Source organism: Staurois parvus, unplaced genomic scaffold (assembly GCF_062004578.1).
Source record: "Staurois parvus isolate SC_StPar_1 unplaced genomic scaffold, SC_StPar_1.0 ptg000656l, whole genome shotgun sequence".
NCBI lineage: Eukaryota > Metazoa > Chordata > Amphibia > Anura > Ranidae > Staurois > Staurois parvus.
In genome coordinates this window covers 37,197-54,948 of record NW_028318452.1, presented here as the reverse complement: position 1 = coordinate 54,948, position 17,752 = coordinate 37,197, and the positions used below count along the sequence as shown (strand labels likewise).

The 17,752-nt window shown below is 42.7% G+C and overlaps 1 protein-coding gene across 1 annotated transcript in view; it reads right to left on the bottom strand.

The window, feature by feature from the left end:
• Positions 1-17,752, bottom strand: part of LOC149448799 (AP-3 complex subunit beta-1-like) — a 229,597-nt gene that overhangs the window by 180,975 nt on the left and 30,870 nt on the right. The window lies entirely within an intron of this gene.

Here is a 17,752-nt window from a genome sequence, read left to right as displayed (position 1 = left end):
CCCAATACTTTTGGCAATATAGTGTATTATGCAGCTTTGAAATCTTTATTATATCATTAAATGAATCTTTAATGTAACTAGCCAAAGAGGAAACAGCATTAGGAGCAGAAGAAGAGTCTCACCAGTCTGCTGCTGCACCTTCACTGTTTGGTTATGCTGAAGACAGGAATGCGAGGCAGGGCTGTGTAAATCTCAGGACTGAGCGAATAAAAATGCAAACTCTCTGACCGATACATCACTCAAATACTGTGTTTATATATTGTAAATATATATATATATATATATATATATACACACACACACACATACATACATACATACACGAGGTGTATTGGTCAAAGAATTTACATTTCTATTCACTCAGTCCTGAGATGTACACAGCCCTGCCTATCATCACAGATGTATTTGTAGGGTATTTGTAATTCATTCACAGGAAACTGGATGATGTGGCCACGTGGGTGTTCGTATTCCCATCGCACAACGACCAAGACATGCAGTTCCAGGCATTGAGCAAGATTTATTTTTTTTGTTAACATTTAGCCCTGCTGCGAAAGGCAGCAGGGTCTAGGACAGACTGTCGCTCTCTTGTAAAAGCAATCTGAGCAGCTAACTAGCCACTGGATCGCTCTTACAAGCAGTGGGGGGGAGACATGCCCTACCCCCTCCAGCCACCTTCTGTGGGCTGTCCCCAGTCAGCGTTTCTGCTTCACCAACCAATAGAAAGTAAACTACTCACCTGCTAACTAATCATGGCCACCTATGCATCTGACAGTAGAAGGAAATACTGGATGGAGATGGAGGGGAACAGAAGACAGATTTTTATGCTTCACCTGACTTCTACACAAACCGGAAGTAAACATTTCGCACTCACAGTTGTTCTCACAGAACACATCAGTATCGTTCACAACAGTCATGTGAATGCTGTAAGCTGGTGTAGAGTATAGCAGCTGGGTCTGGGGAGTCGGGGATATTTTGTGCAGTGTTATCAGGTGATAAGTGGGGGAAGCTCTTTATCCTCTCCATCACATATGAGCTGTGCCCGTGGTCGGGTCAGCTGGGCTGTGGGGACTTGTCTCTGGCTGTGCCATAAGATTCCTGTATTGTGCAGCATGGTAGTTTTATTTGAAGTGACTGTGACCCAATTTCTATCAGTTAGTCTGCGAAGTTTTTATTGCTGTCGGTTTCCTGTGGAGGAATCCCCCTCTTACTGTATATGTAGGTGATCACTGTTAACTGGACAGGGAGGAAATGTATAACGTTTACTAGAAAAGAAGTCTACCATTAGAGACACCTGTTCCAATGACAGCCAAGTGCTCCTTCACACTTGCAGTTGGAAGGGGTGGGGCAGGGAAAACCTGCAGACCCGTGAACATACTATCTGCTATCATACACTTCACACTTTTTTCCTGTACGCATAATCATACACACCACACTTCTGAACATACTACCCATCATAGAACACTCCACATTCCTTTCCTGAACATACCACCCACCATCATATACTCCTTTCCTGAACTCGGCCTGTCTGTGCTGGAGCTCTTGCCTATAAGAGTGGTGAAGGTTGGGCTTGTAAAGCATCACGGAGCTCCAGGGAGAGGAGAATAGGAGAGCAAAGCCACCAGTACTTTGGCCCTAAGAGGATTTGGGGCAGCCACGGCCTTCCCAGCTGGAGATGTGACGGTGGAGAATGACGAGGCCTTGTCCGAGCTGAGAGAGTGGCAGAACCAGGTGAGGTAGCCGTGGGGGAGCCGGACTGCTTTGGAAAGAGTTCTCTCACCTGTATAGTGAATGGCCAAAGCACAGGAACCTCTCCAACCTGACATCCCCAGCACTGGGCTCCAGGAGGATAGACTGGAACCATAGGATCCCCAGCCCTGCCATCTATACAACACAGGAGCTCCTTTACCTCTGATATGAATGACCTGGAGGACTCAATGATGAATATTTCACTTGAGGGCCCCACTAACACCATGAGGGCCACACATAAAGAAGTAATAGCACAAGAGCTTCTGTGTCTGCCATCCCTATCCCTGGACTCCTCCATCCTTCAGTTGATATTCATGGATTCTTTCAGCCTTCCATTCCTGTCCATGGATTTTTCCTTCAGTTCCTATCTCCAGACTCTTCTATCCTTCCATTCTTTATCCAGGGACCCCTCCATCCTTCAGTTCACATCCCCAGACTCCTCCATCCTTCCTTTACAATTCATGGATTCCTCCATCACTATCCCCAGGCTCTTCCATCCTTCGACAGAGCGGGCCCAGTCTTTGTTCTCTATGACATGTTTGGTATCCATTTGCTTGGCGTAACATCTTTTATATTTTACCAAAAATTGGGTTATTTATAGTGTTTTTTTGCATTACAATTCAAAACAGTATTTTAAGAAAAATAAATAAATAACCGCTGCACAAATACTGTGCGACAAAAAAAATTGCAGCACCCACCAATTTATTATCTAGGGCCTACAAAACATAATGTATAAAGGGTTCTAAGAAATTTTCTAGCAACAAATAAAAAACATTAAAAGTTTAGGTCGCCATTAAGCCCCTTTCGTTTTTAAAAGCCCCAGACATGCGTAAAAGCACCTCTGCCTAATAAAAACATCAACCCTTCATATTTTCCAACCTGTCAAAACTTTTTATTTTTCTTATCAGGACAAGTAGATTGATAAAATGATAATCCCTGACGAAGCCACGAAGTTGGTGGTGTAACGCGTGGGGCGGAGCTTAGTGATGTCAGGTCTGGTCACAGACTCGGGAACCAGAAGTGTGGTGACTATCATGCAGTCATACTGATCTGTTTACTCTGAGACATTGTGAGTGTTACTCTGTTTGTCCTTTTAATTTAATAAATGGTATTTCACTATGGGCTGTTCTTTCCTCCTACATGTTGAGGTGGAGTTGTGAAGCAATTTCTGGGGGTGATCATGCATTATCATCCTTGTCATTGCCTCAACCAGCTCTTTGCTGCCATCTGGAGCCCATTCATTGAAAGATCATACTTCTTTGACCTGTGCCATTATACAAGTCCATTGTTTGAGGTGAGCAGCAATCCTAATCTTACTTGGAGGGGCATTTATTTCTTTTTGCGGTGGAGCACTGTCAGTTGAAGTTATGGAGCACGATTTATTCAAGTACATCATTTATCGTCTTTAGGACTTTTTTCAGCACAAGGACTTTATATTTTCACTTGAGCATTTATTTGATATATGTTATTATTGTGAATTTCATCTATGCTATGAGTTAGCACAACAGTATGTTGTATGATTTTGTAGCACAAGCAGATTGTCAAAGGGGACACATAGAAAGACTCTTATTTAGTCTTTGGACAAGTAGGTTTTTTTTTTTTGTTTTCTTTTTTAATTTCCACACCCCTGAACACAAAGAACTTAAAAGCAAAGCAAAACAAAAAAAATTCCAAACATATTGGAGGCATTAACCACTAGCCTACAGGGCACTTATACCCCCCCCCCCCCCCTTCCTGCCCAGGCCAATATCCAGCTTTCAGCGCTGTCGCACTTTGAATGGCAATTGCGCAGTCATGCAACATTGTACCCATATGAAATTTTTATCATTTTTTTGTTACAGATAGAGCTTTATTTTGGTGGTATTTAATCACCTCTGGGTTTTAATTTTTTCTTAAATAAAACATTTTTTTTTCAAATTTTCTGTGGTTTTTGTTATAAAATTTTGTAAATAAGTGATTTTTCTCCTTCACTGATGAGGCTGTAATAAGGCTGTAGTAATGGACACTGATAGGTGGCATTGATGGGCACTGATGAGGAGGCACTGGTAGGTGGCACTGATGGGCATTGACAGGCATCACTGATGGGCACTGAAAGGCAGCACTCATATGGCACTGAGTGGCAGCACTGATAGGTGGCACTGATGGGTGACATTGAAAGGCATCTCAGATGGGCACTGATATGTTGCATGATGTGCACTGAAATGTGGCACTGATAGGCACTGGCACATGGCACTGATGGACACTGACAGGTGGCATTGCTGGGGCTACACAGATCATCAGGGCACACTGTCCCCTCCGAGGAATGCCGATTACCGGCTCTCCTCTCCTCTCGAGCTGTCAGCGTGACAGCTCATGAGGAGAGAAATGCCGATAACTGGCATTTCCCTGTTTACATGTGATCAGCTGTGATTGGACACATGACTGAGCCGACATCTTCGGCTCTTTCCGTGGATCGGTGCACCGATCCACGGAAAGAGCCGAAGATGTCGGCTCGGTCATGATCACCGCACGACCCAGAGCCACGCATGCGCTGTGAGAATGGGAGGACGTCATATGACGTCCTCCCAGAACGAGAGAATTGCCTTGTGCCTGTCATTGTACTATATGGCGGGCGGGAAGAGTTAAACAAAAATACATTTAATCTGCACCTCTCATAAAAGTCCTAGTAATATCAGGACTTCCCATTTTATAAGAAACCCTCTTACATCCCCCCTTATTTTACACTTGTACTGTGACTGTAGCAGCTGGGTGGGAGCTGGGCTGGATGCAGTTCAGTCCACCTGTGAATGCTGGATTTGCCTTGCAACCAATGACGGAGACAATGACTGTATAGCAAGGGGAATTTGTGCTGGTGGCAGTAAAGTGTGCATGTGTAGGGAGGCAGGGAGTTAGGGGCGGACCTCTGCCGATTTGAAGTGAGAGCACAGTGGAACCACATTGAGGATACAAAACTGATCCTAGCTACAGGTTAAATTGGGATCATGGGCTGCAGTTTGGGGCCCCTATTCTACCTAAAGTGAATTTTAACATAGGATGCAAAATGCTGAGAGCTAATGGGAGATGGCTTTATGTGAAACCCTTTCAGACAGCATAGCCAAGTCTGTTGCCTTCTTTTCTACTGCAATTAAAGGATACATTCACCTTACTAGAAAAAATAAATGAACATATTTTTGCAGGAACAATAATATGCATTATTTTTTTCCACCAAGAGCCTGGAAAACATTGCAGACGTGATCAGTGTATCAAGGGTTCAATGGTCAGGTGTCTGTAGACAAGCCCTGTAGGGCTTCTGAATGAACTACAAGGGTGCGCTCATCAGCACCCTCGCAGTTCATTCAGAACTATAAACCATCAGCCGTTGCGACCAATAATAGCTGTAGTCTATCCATTAACCCTGCCAGCCACGCTGTTTTTAAATTGTGTCAGCAGAAAAGGAAAGATCCCCCCCCCCCGTCCAATGTCACACCTAAGGGGGTAAGGGGGAACTGGTGGCAGGAGCTGGAAAGTGTTACATGTTGCATCCTAAACATGGGTGGAACAGGTAACATGTTCTAAAAGGTGAACTGAGCCTTTAGCAGTAGAGCAAATCAATATTCCCCTAGCATGTTATTGGACAATGAAGAAAAGAAGCACGCACTTCCTGTAATGATGTTCAAACCACCAAATGATGCAAAGCAAGAGAGGCTCTGGCTTGCTCAGATTTATAATTTTCTCAGAGAGTGTTGCCGAGAATGGGGATTACAGAAGGCTAGAACATAACAGATTCAGGTATTTCTGTAGTTTTTATTTCAAAATACCTTTTTTTTAATGAATACACACACTATTACAAATTCAACAAAAAGGCATGCTTTGCTGGTATATATCGTGTGCACGATTATTAGATGAGTATTTGGCATAATCATCATTTTTATACATATTGTCCAACTCCAAGCTGTATAAACTTGAATGCTTATTGGATTAAAGCATATCAGGTGAGGTGTATTTGTGTAATGAGGGAGGGTGTGGCCTAAGGAGATCAACACCCTATATCAGTGTTTCTCAACTCCAGTCCTCATGGACCCCCAACAGGTCATGTTTTCAGGATTTCCCTCAGATGAAACAGCTGTGGTAATTACTAAGGCAGTGAAACTGATCAAATCACCTGTGCAAAATAATGGAAATCCTGAAAACATGACCTGTTGGGGGTCCATGAGGACTGGAGTTGAGAAACACTGCCCTATATCAAGGTATACATAATTATTAGGCAGCTTCTTTTCCTCAGACAAAATGGGCCAAAAAAAAGAGATTTAACTGAGACATGGCCAAGGTAAGGGAAGCTGAAACACGGCCACCACTGAACAAAACACAAGTTGAAATGACAAAGACTGGGCCAAGAAATATCTGAAGACTGATTGTTCAAAGGTTTTATGAACTGACGAGATGAGTGACTCTTGATGGACCAGATGGATGGGTCCATGGCTGGATCAGTAACGGGCACAGAACTCCACTTCGACTGAGCGAAAAGGACCTTTATTAGTTGTAGATGGACTCAAAATCAACTCCCAAACCTACTGCCAGTTTTTAGAAGACACTTTCTTCAAGCAGTGGTACAGGAAAAAAAAGTCTATATCTTTCAAGATGAGCATGATATTTATGCAGGACAATACTCCATCGAATGCACTGAAGTACTCCACTGCGTGGCTAGCCAGTAAAGGCCTTACAGATGAAAGAATAATGACATGGCCCTCCTTCCTCACCTGACCTAAATGCTATTGAGAACATGTGAGCCCTTCTTAAATGAGGGATTTATGGTGAAGAAAACCAGTAAACCTCTCTGTACAGTGTCTGGGAGGCTTTGGTTGCTGCTGCACAATAAGTTGATCGTCAACAGCTGAAGAAACTGACAGACTCCATGAATGGAAGACTTATAACTGTTATTGAAAAGAAGGGTGGCTATATTGGTCACTGATTTTTTTTTTAAATGTCAGAACTGTTTATTTGTAAACAGATGAAAAAAACAAGAGAGATGGGAAAATGTTTGTTTTTCCATTTTGAAGAATAATTCTGCCCAATAATTGTGCACACACAGATATTATCCAAAGAAAGCAGAAACCTCACTTTCTTAAATATTCAGGTGTGAGGTTTATTAACATTTTGGATTGACTGAGTGCACTGTAGTTGTTCAATAATGAAATTAACCCTAAAAAATACAACTTGCCTAATAATTGTGCACAGAGTGTATATTGTATGAAACAAGTCTTCTTCCAAATCAACACAAATCTTACGTTCACTAGTTAGAAGTTGCCTTTATGGGGATGCTGACTTCATTTTACAACAGGACATGGCACCTTCCCAAAAGCACCAAAACCTAGTTCAATGACCGTGGGATTACTGTACTTGATTGGCCAGCAAACTCGCCTGACCTGAACCCCATAGAGAATCTATGGGGCATTGCCAAGAGAAAGATGAGACATGAGACCAAACAATGCAGAAGAGCTGAAGGCCACTATTGAAACATCCTGGTCTTCCATAACACCTCAGCAATGCCACAGGCTGATAGCTTCCATGCCACATCGCATTGAGGCAGTAATTGCTGCAAAGGGGGCCCAAGCCAAGTACTGAGTACATATGCATGCTTATACTTTTCAGAGGTCCGATATTGTTCTATGTACAATCCTTGTTTTATTGATTGCATGTAATATTCTAATTTTCTGAGATTGTGGATTTGGGGTTTTCACGAGCTGTAAGCCATAATCATCACAATTATGACAAATCACGGCTTGAACTATCTTGCTTTGCATGTAATGAGTCTATCTCATGTGTTAGTTTCACTTTTTAAGTTGCATTACTGAAATAAATGAACTTTTGCACGATATTCTAATTTTTTGAGTTTCACCTGTGTGTGTGTGTATATATATATATAAATTTTTTTTTAATATTTATAAAAAGTGGGGAAAAATTACAGGTTATATTTTTTCTTTTAAACTACAAAGACAGTTTCAATCACAATTTAACTGCAATCAATACCAATTTTTATAACGTACCTGTGTAAACACATATCAATATATTATTTAAAACTAGAAACACATTGCCATTACTAAGAGTGAGGGAGGAGGGGATGCTCCGAAAGATACTTATGTAATGAACATATAATATTCTTAGTAAGCTGCATTTATTTTTCTGTTTAAGATAATTCAAAACAACATGGGCCTTTCCATTAGAGAAGTAGAGAACATCCACTTCTAGCCTTTGAAAGTCCAAGGTTTGCAGTGAAAAGGAAAAGCTTTGGCTAGATTACTTCTATTATTTGACAGTATTATGCTGGCGAGGAGCCAGTAGTCGGTTAAAGCTCTATACTGCGACACAAGCATTTAACCAGCAGTTAAGTGCACTTTCTTAAGGTGGGTGCATCAACAGTATCTGCGATATTTCTGTACGATGGAAAGCAGAGCTGCCCCATCACGCTTCTACATGTGCTCACAGAAGTGAATATAAAAAGGAAATAGTACAAATTATGTACTGCAAAAAGAACCACTTAAGGAACAATGTGGACCTCACAAGCTTTCCTATACAACAGAATGCCTGCCACTAAAAGCACCACTCACCTCCATTTAATCGGTTTGAAAGAAGAATGAGCAATAGCAAATTAGAGTAAATAGCTGGGATATAAACAAACATGGCTAGGATTAAATGCGGAAAAGAAATGTTAACAAAATGGCCTATGGGCTAAATAAGTTTGTTCAAAAGTATAAACACAACATGACAGTTACTTGGTTGATCATCCATATTGGTTGCAAAATACTAATAAGACATGCCTTTTTATTCCCATTTACTTTAAAATTTAGTGAATGAAAACATTTTTTAACTGCCTCAAAGAAATACTGATTTATATTTTTCATATTTCTTAAATGTATTAACTGTGTGCAAAAGGAAGGTAAAGTCCTTTTTTTTTCTTTTTTTGTTAAACACATACATGGTAAAAATATCACCTTGATTTACAAACCCCAATTCCAAAGACGTTGGGATGCCTTGTTAAAACTACACAAAAACAGAATGCAAAGATCTGCAGATGTCATAAACCCATATTTTATTCACAATAGAAAACAAAAACTTCATTACTGGGCACTTTCACCCCCTACCTACCCAGGTCAATTTTAACCTTCCAGTGCTTTTGCCTTTTGAATGAGAATTGCACAATCATTGCAAGATTACTGTGAATAGTGAAGCGCTATAAATCAATTCTATCTAATATGTAAAAATAGTGCTATATAGTGCTAGCTGTGCCAACACATTAGTGCTCAGTGAAAAAATCTTGCAAACAAACAAACTTCAACCCTGATGAAGTCACAAGGCATGTGATGCAACGCGTCAGTACACCATTTCCGGTACAAGGTGACACACTTCCGGCAGCGGCCATATTGCTACACCCAGTAAACCATGCAGTACACCCATAGGATGTGGTGACAGGCGTTTGTTACTGGGAAATACATGTGAGTGCAATACCAAGCTTTGTCTATATTCTAATAAAAGAATACTGCACTTTGGAAGGTTTCTTGCTTTATATCCCATATATGTGACGTTGAGTGGAGGTGGAGTGGATAAGGTGCGCTGGGCAGAGGTCTTTATTCAATCCCATGGTCCCTGTGATGAGGAGTGGAGTGGAGAGGATCTGGTATTGTTAATTATAGCCCTTTGGCCCTGCGGGGGTAAGTGTGTGGAGGTGAGCAGGCATTGCTGCCATTTGAGGATTTTTCTTTTTCACTGGAGTGAAGATCACATCAGCACAGTTTTACTTGCATGGACTTTATGTTCCAAAAAACACAGATATAATTTTTGATTCTTTCGTTTGTTCATACACAGTGTGTTTCTAAGAGTTATTGTCAAACAGCACGGGAGGCTTTTTCTTTTTTAAAGAACCACTATCACAATTATTTGGATTTTGTAGCAATTTTAATGTTTTGTTTCACTTATATTTGTTGATTAAGACATTTATTTGTTTGCAAGATTTTTTCACTGAGCACTAATGTGTTGGCACAGCTAGCACTATATAGCACTATTTTTACATATTAGATAGAATTGATTTATAGCGCTTCACTATTCACAGTAATCTTGTATTCATACTTATTGGTGTAAGTCGAGTGGCAGCAGCTATATTGAGGTTTTGCGGCTTCCGTTACAAGCGCAGGAGGATATCCACAGTCATGCATAGTCATTGCGACACTATACCCATATGAAACTTTTATAATTTTTTTGAGACAAATCGAGCATTTTTTGGTTGCTATTGATCACCACTGGGTTTTTTTATTTTTTGCTGGACAAATGAAAAAAAGACGAAAAATTTTTGGGAAAAAAAAGTTTGTTAGTTTCTGTTATAATATTTTGCAAATAAGCTATTTATTTCCACGGATGGGCACTTACAAGCTGCACTGATGAAGCAGCACTGTTGGGCACTGATGAGACTACACTGATAATCAGGACATTGATGATCGGTTCCCTGATTATCAATGTAAACAATGTACTGACAGCCATGGCGGTATCAGCTCTCCATTCCTCACACAGACACAGCGTGTAAGAAAAGGACTGCCGATAATTGGCAAGTCTCTTTACATGTGATCAGCTGTGATTGGACAGAGCTGATCACCTAGTAAAGGGCCACTGTGATTGGCCCTTTACCGTGATCTGATCAGCTGTGTACAAAGGAGAGGTAGGTGGGGTTCTGGGAGGACATCCATGGATGCCCTCCCAGAATTGGAGGACTGCGCTGTAGCCATCTTTCAGCTATAGTGCAGTTAGAAAGTGGTTAAACTGAGAAAATGTACCAGCAACACGACTCAAAGTTTGGACAGAGCCACATTTACTACGGTGTAGCATCCCCTCTTCTAACAACCCCCTGTAAACATCTGGGAAATAAGGAGACCAGTTGCTGGTGTTTTGGGAGAGGAATGTTTTCCCATTCTTGCCTGATATAGTATTCTAACTACTCAACAGTCCTGGGTCTTCTTTGTCATTTTTAATTTCAAGATGCACCAATTATTTTCAAATGGTGAAAGGTCTGGACTGCGGGCAGGCCAGTTAAGCTTCCAGACTCCTCTACTACAAAGGCATGCTGTTGCCATAGAAACAGTATGTGGTTTAGAACTGTCTTGCTAAAATATGCAAGACCTTCCCTGAAAAAGACGTTGCCTGGATGGGAGCACAAGCTGATTTAAAACCTGGATATACACCATATTGCCAAAAGTATAGCAGTCTTGGTCCATAGGGTTCAATATTGCGTTGGCCCCCCTTTTGCAGCTATAACAGCTTCTACTCTTCTGGGAAGGCTGTCCACAAGGTTTAGGAGTGTGTCTATGGCAATGTGTGACCATTCTTCCAGAAGCACATTTGTGAGGTCAGGCACTGAGGTCGGACGAGAAGGCCTGGCTTGCAGCCTCCACTCTATTTCACCCCAAAGGTGTTCTATTGAGTTGAGCTCAGGACTCTGGGGTGGAGAAACTTGACTGGTTTGTACAAACTCGCTCATCCATGTCTTTATGGACCTTGCTTTCTGCACTGGTGCGCAGTCATATTGGAAAAGGATGGGGCCATCCCCAAAGTTTTCCCACAAAGTTGGGAGCGTGAAATTGTCCAAAATGTCTTGGTATGCTGACACCTTAATAGTGCCCTTCACTGGAACTAAGGGGCCAAGCCCAAACCCTCAATAACAACCTAACACCATAATGCACCCTGCGCCAAACTTTACACAATGCAGTCAGGCAAGTACCGTTCTCCTGGCAACTGCCAAACCAAGACACATCCATCAGATTGCCAGAGAAGAGTGATTCGTCACTTCAGAGAATGTCTCCACTGCTCTAGCGTCCAGTGGTGGCATGCTTTACACCACTGAATCCATTGCTTTGCGTTGCACTTGGTGACATAAGGCTTGGATGCGGCTGCTCGGCCATGGAAACCCGTTCCATGAAGCTCTCTACACACTGTTGTTGTGCTAATCTGAATGCCACACAAAGTTTGGAGGTCTTTAGCTATTGACTCTGCAGACAGTTGGTGATTTCTGCACTTCAGCATGCGCTGACCCCCCGCTCTGTCATTTACGTGGCCTACCACTTCATGGCTGAGTTGCTGTTGCTTCCAATTTGTTATAATACCACTAACAGTTGACCGTGGCATATTTAGTAGCAAGGAAATTTCACGGATGGACTTATTACACAGGTGGCAACCTATTGCGGTACAACGCCTGAATTCACTGAGCTCCTGAGAGCAACCCATTCTTTCACAAATGATACCTATATGCTTGATCTTGTACACCTGAATACAATGATTTGGAGGGGTGTCCCAAAACTTTTGGCAATATAGTGCATCTATCAGCATTTCCAAAAGTGCAAGCTGTCCATTCCATATGAAACCAATGATGTCACATGGGGCAGGGTCACTCGGGTGATGCCCCCGGGTGGCCCCGCCCCTTACATATTTAAGAACTGTCAAACCACCGGAGCAGACAGACGGCAGAAACCATCGCTGGAAGAGGAGACTTTTTTTTTTTTTGGGTCGTTGGCGGGCATCGTCATTGACATTGGATCTACTGCAGGGAACATTCTTAGTTTTTTCTTTTAATAAAGGACTTGTCAAAGACTGTGTCCTGTCTTTTTCACACTACACTTTTTTTTTGTGAATGAGTAATCAGGACCATGTACCCCATACTCCTTCACATGGGGGGGTGGGATCTGGGGGTCCTCTTGCTAAAGGGGGCTTCCAGATTCCGATAAGCCCCCTACCTGCTGACCCCCACAACCACCGGCCAGGGTTGTGGGGGAAGAGGCCCTTGTCCCCATCAACATGGGGACAAGATGCTTTGGGAGGGGGGAGCCCCCTGACCCAAAGCACCCCCCCCATGTTGAGGGCATGTGGCCTTGTATGGTTCAGGAGCTGGGGGCGCTCACTCGTTTCCCGCCCCCCCTTTCCTGGCCTGCCGGGCTGCATGCTAGGATAAGGGTCTGGTATGGACTTGGGCCATTTTTTATTTTGGTGTGAGTGCTAATTGCTGGGTTTCATACTTCTAACAAGTATTCTTGTACTATTTTTACTGATACCATGCTTGCTCTACAACTATGCTTTGATTAAAAAAAAGCCCATGAGGGTATTTCATACAAAATATGTAGAAGAAAAAATGTTAAGTCAATTTTTAACTTTGATCTCAGGTGTAATAATAAAGAGATTCCTGTTTAATGTCTTTTTTTTTTCAATTAAGAGCTCCAGTCCCATACACACATCAGATAAGGACCCCTGTCCTAGGGCACCAAAAAGAAACACTTTCTCACAAGTGGTGCATCCAGAAACAAAATGAAGACACAAGCATGCAAAAGAACTATTCACCTGGCAAATGTATTCGTTAATACTGAGTTTTAAAGTGGAACTTTACTCTCTCAATCAACACTGATCATTTTTAATCCGTATACTGCTAGCATAAGTAAATAAAGTATATTACATCTGTTTCAAACTTTTTTTTTTTTTTTTTACATTTCTTCAGTTACTTTCTGGTTTCCATGCCTAAGCAAATGATGTTACACATCCCAGGAGTCTTCAGGAGGGGTTTTCTCAGCTAAGCACACCCTCCTGTCTGCATGCCTAATCTAAGGGCAGGTGAATTCCAATAAGTTAATGCTACATGAATCATCTGCTTTTACTCAATATGGCCACGGCCAAAAATGGACGTTTTTTCAAAGTGATTTCTCAGCAAAATAAAGCATGGAGACAAGGAAAAGTAAGTTTGCTTTGAAATTTAAAAAAGTAAGTAGCATTCTTGGTTTGTGGTGCTCAGATGCATAGTAGTTCTGCCTTAAGCTGGGTATACACATTTGTTTTTGTTTTTTTCGACCTCTTGCTGTGACAGGGGGAATCTCCCACCCCCTCCAGAATACAGAAAGGGCTGACTTTTGGTACATGTATACAGGGGGTTTTGTTGAAGTGCCCCTTTTAGAAGACCGTAAATTAAAATGCTTTCATACATTAACTCCTACCAACTGTGCTTCTCAGCTGCTCCTGTAAACCCCCACTAGGATCAAGGGACAAAGTGCAATGCTGATCAAGTATTCACTGCCAACAGAACTCAAACTATTCAACCTAATGTGTATTGCATCACTCAAACTAGTAAAATATGCAACACAGCCTTTTTTTTCCTCATCCCCCTGATATTTTTGAACAGAAAAGCTATTTATCACAAAGTCTGCATTTAATGAGCCATTTGCTGCAGTGGCAATATTTGGGAAATTATAATTTAGGCTCAACTTAATAACTAATCTAGAATGAGTAATGTGCTCAGTAATCACACAGGCTCCACTTTTGAAAGGTTCTGTGTGGAAAGCCACTCCCATCCTCCTACTAACAGACAATTAAAGGAACAAATGATAAAAACTTTAACGCTAGTGTACTTCTACAACTGATATATTCATTACTTGGAAATACAGATCACAGTGGCACTAAATTCATGTCTGTTGGAGGTGTTATCAAGAATAATCATAATTGCATTAAATCAAAGTGCAGGTATCATACATAGTTATAAAACCAGAGCGTAAAAGAACAACATACTACATTAAGCACAGAGGTAATATACAATGCCTTGCGCCCATCAGCGTACGGCAAACAAATTGTTTTTTTCCAGATGTCCATTTCAATGAATGCATGGTTGTATATAGTATACGATATAGAGATGCCATCTTCTGTCTCCTCTTTCTGCATAATTGTTCCAGGTCAGTGACTTTGAATATTTAAAGTAGATGATTAACATCACTATATTAGACACCGTTCCTCTGCTGAGGAAGCCCAGATGCAGCCAACAGTCTGTTGATGACACGAATGGCTGTGTGTTGTTGTACTTGTATATATGGGGAAGTGTTGTCATAAATAGTATCGCATACACAAAAAAAAATAGAAAAGGCTCTATTTTTTGTATACTCCTTTACCCGTATTTACAATATACTGCTGTATATACGAAGACAACCATTTATGTCAGTGACAATCTGTACAACGCTCCTGGGCTGCCCTGGCAAAGGAAATGTGCTGGTAATTACACTGAACGGGCTCTGGTGACCCATGTCCAAGAGTCCATTGTCTGTCTCAGTTCAGGTTTTCTTTAAAATTTACTGAAGTCTTGACAGTTCCATAACACAAGATTTTGAGAATTGCTATAATATGTTGGGTACGATAAAGTATTGACAACATGGGACCACCTTTGAAAGGGGTTAGCGCCTTTTTTGTTATTATGCAAGAGTATGCAATTACAAAAAAAAACCCAATTGGTTTACTGATGAAAACATTGTAGAAAGCAACAAGACAAAAGCTTCTATAAAATCTGGGACCCCTGGGTTACCTAGTAGCCTGTTGATTTTGATCCCTCCCTCATGTCCATATAACAAATGAAAAGCCAACACTGATTCCCTGCAGGTAAATCTAATTGTCTCATCCCCTTTTTATCCTCTCCTATTAGTTTCCCCATCCACAGTCCCTCCCTCTGCCCAACCCCTCCCACAGTTCCTGCCTGTTTGTTTTGATCCCTCTCCTATGCCCATATGACAAAAATGAAAAGCTAACAAAGATTCTCCATAGGTAAATCAAATTGTCTCATCCTCCCCTTTTTTCCTCAATTAGTTTCTGCGGTCCACCCCCATGCTTATACATGCCCATCCTCCTTTTCTTCAAGTCCTCCCCTAAGCTGGATGAGGAACAATGTTTTTACTCATAAGCTGTGCCCACCCTAGCTCCTCAAGCCTTCCATTTTGGCACACCACATTGAACACTTACAACCTGCATATTTACTCTACTTTTTAACAGTACAGTTGCAAGAAAAAGTATGTGAACCCCTTGGGATTACGTGGAGTTTTGAATGAATTAAAAATGTGCATAAAATGTGCTCTGAACGTCATCTAAGTCACAACAATAGAAGAACACAGTTTGCTGAACATAATACTACACAAACATTAGATGTTGCCACGGTTTAATTGCACATAACATGTAAAAATTCACAGTGCAGGGAGGAAAAAGTATGTGAACCTTTGGATTTAATAACTGGTTGACCCTCCTTTGGCAGCAATAACCTCAACCAAACGTTTCCTGTAGTTGCAGATCAGACCTGCACAACGATCTGGAGTCATTTTGGACCACTCCTCTTCACAAAACTGTTTCAGTGTAGCAATATTCTTGGGACGTCTGGTGTGAATCGCTCTCTTAAGGTCGTGCCACAGCATTTCAATCGGGTTGAGGTCAGGACTCTGACTGGGCCACTCCAGAAGGCGTATTCTGTGCTGTTGCAGCCATTATTTTGTTGAATTACTTGTATGCTTTGGGTCACTGTCCTGTTGCATCACCCATCCTCTGTGGAGCTTCAGTTGGCGGACAGATGGTCATACGTTTTCCTGAAAAATGTCTTGATAAACTCTGGAATTCATTTTCCCATCAATGACAACAATCCGTCCAGGCCTTGAAGCAGCAAAGCAGCCCCAAACCATGATGCTCCCTCCACCATGTATTACAGTGGGGATGAGGTTTTGATGTTGGTGTGCTGTGCCTTTTTTTCTCCAGACATAGTGTTGTGTGTTCTTCCCAAACAACTCAATCTTGGTTTCATCTGTCCAAAGTACCGTATTTTCCGGCGTATAAGACGACTTTTCAACCCCTGAAAAGTCGGGGGTCGTCTTATACGCCGGTGCGAGCCGGGTCAGAGCGGCACTTTTTCGAGGGGCGGGACGGCGCGGCGCCGCCCCCCCTCCTCCTCCAACGGACACTAAGTACAGGGGTGGGCAGAGGGGCTGCTGTACCTTACCTGGCTCCGGTCCCACGACGATCCGGTCCAGGAAGAGCGGCTGCTCCCTCTTTCAGTTCGGCCGCTCGATGGTCACGCGGCTGCTCGGCTCCGCCTCCTCACCGGTGATTGGGCGCCAGCACTGGAAAGGCACACAGGCGACCAATCACCGGCGAGGAGGCGGAGCCGAGCGGCCCCGCGAAAATCGAGCGGCCGAACTTGAAGGAGCAGCCGCTCCTCTCCCCCACTGACACCAACGATGGGGCACTATTCCTCCCCCACTGACACCAATGATGAGGCACTGTTCCTCCCCCACTGACACCAACGATGAGGCACTGTTCCTCCCCCACTGACACCAACGATGAAGCACTGTTCTCCCCACTGATACCAATGATGGGGCACTATTCCTCCTCCCCACTGACACCAATGATGGGGCACCATTCTCCCCACTGATATCAATGATGGGGCACTATTCCTCCCCCACTGACACCAATGATGGGGCACTATTCCTCCCCCACTGACACCAATGATGGGGCACTATTCCTCCCACTGATACCAACGATGGGGCACTATTCCTCCCACTGATACCAATGATGGGGCACTATTCCTCCTCCCCACTGACAACAATGATGGGGCACTATTCTCCCCACTGACACCAATGATGGGGCGCAATTCCTCCCACTGACACTAATGATGGGACACTATTCCTCCCACTGACACCAATGATGGGGCACGATTCTTCCCACTGACACCAATGATGGGGCACTATTCCACTGACTAATGATGGGGCACTATTCCTCCCACTGACACCAATCATGAGGCACTACTCCTCCCACTGACACCAATGATGGGGCACTATTCCTCACACACTGACACTAATGATGGGGCACCATCATTGGTGTCAGTGGGAGGAATAGTGCCCCATCATTGGTGTCAGTGGATGAAATAGTGCCCCATCATTGGTTTTAGTGGGAGGAGTAGTGCCTCATCATTGGTGTCAGTGGGAGGAATAGCACCCCATCATTGGAATACCATACTGAAATACCATACCATATTGAAATCAAATCTGATGTTTTTTCATTTTTATTTGGTGTGCGTTGGAAGAGGGGTAGTCTTATACGGCGAGTATAGCTCAAACCCTATATTTTAACAGGAAAAGTAGGGGGTCGTCTTATACGCCCAGTCGTCTTATACGCCGGAAAATACGGTATATTTTGCCAGTAGTGCTGTGGAACATCG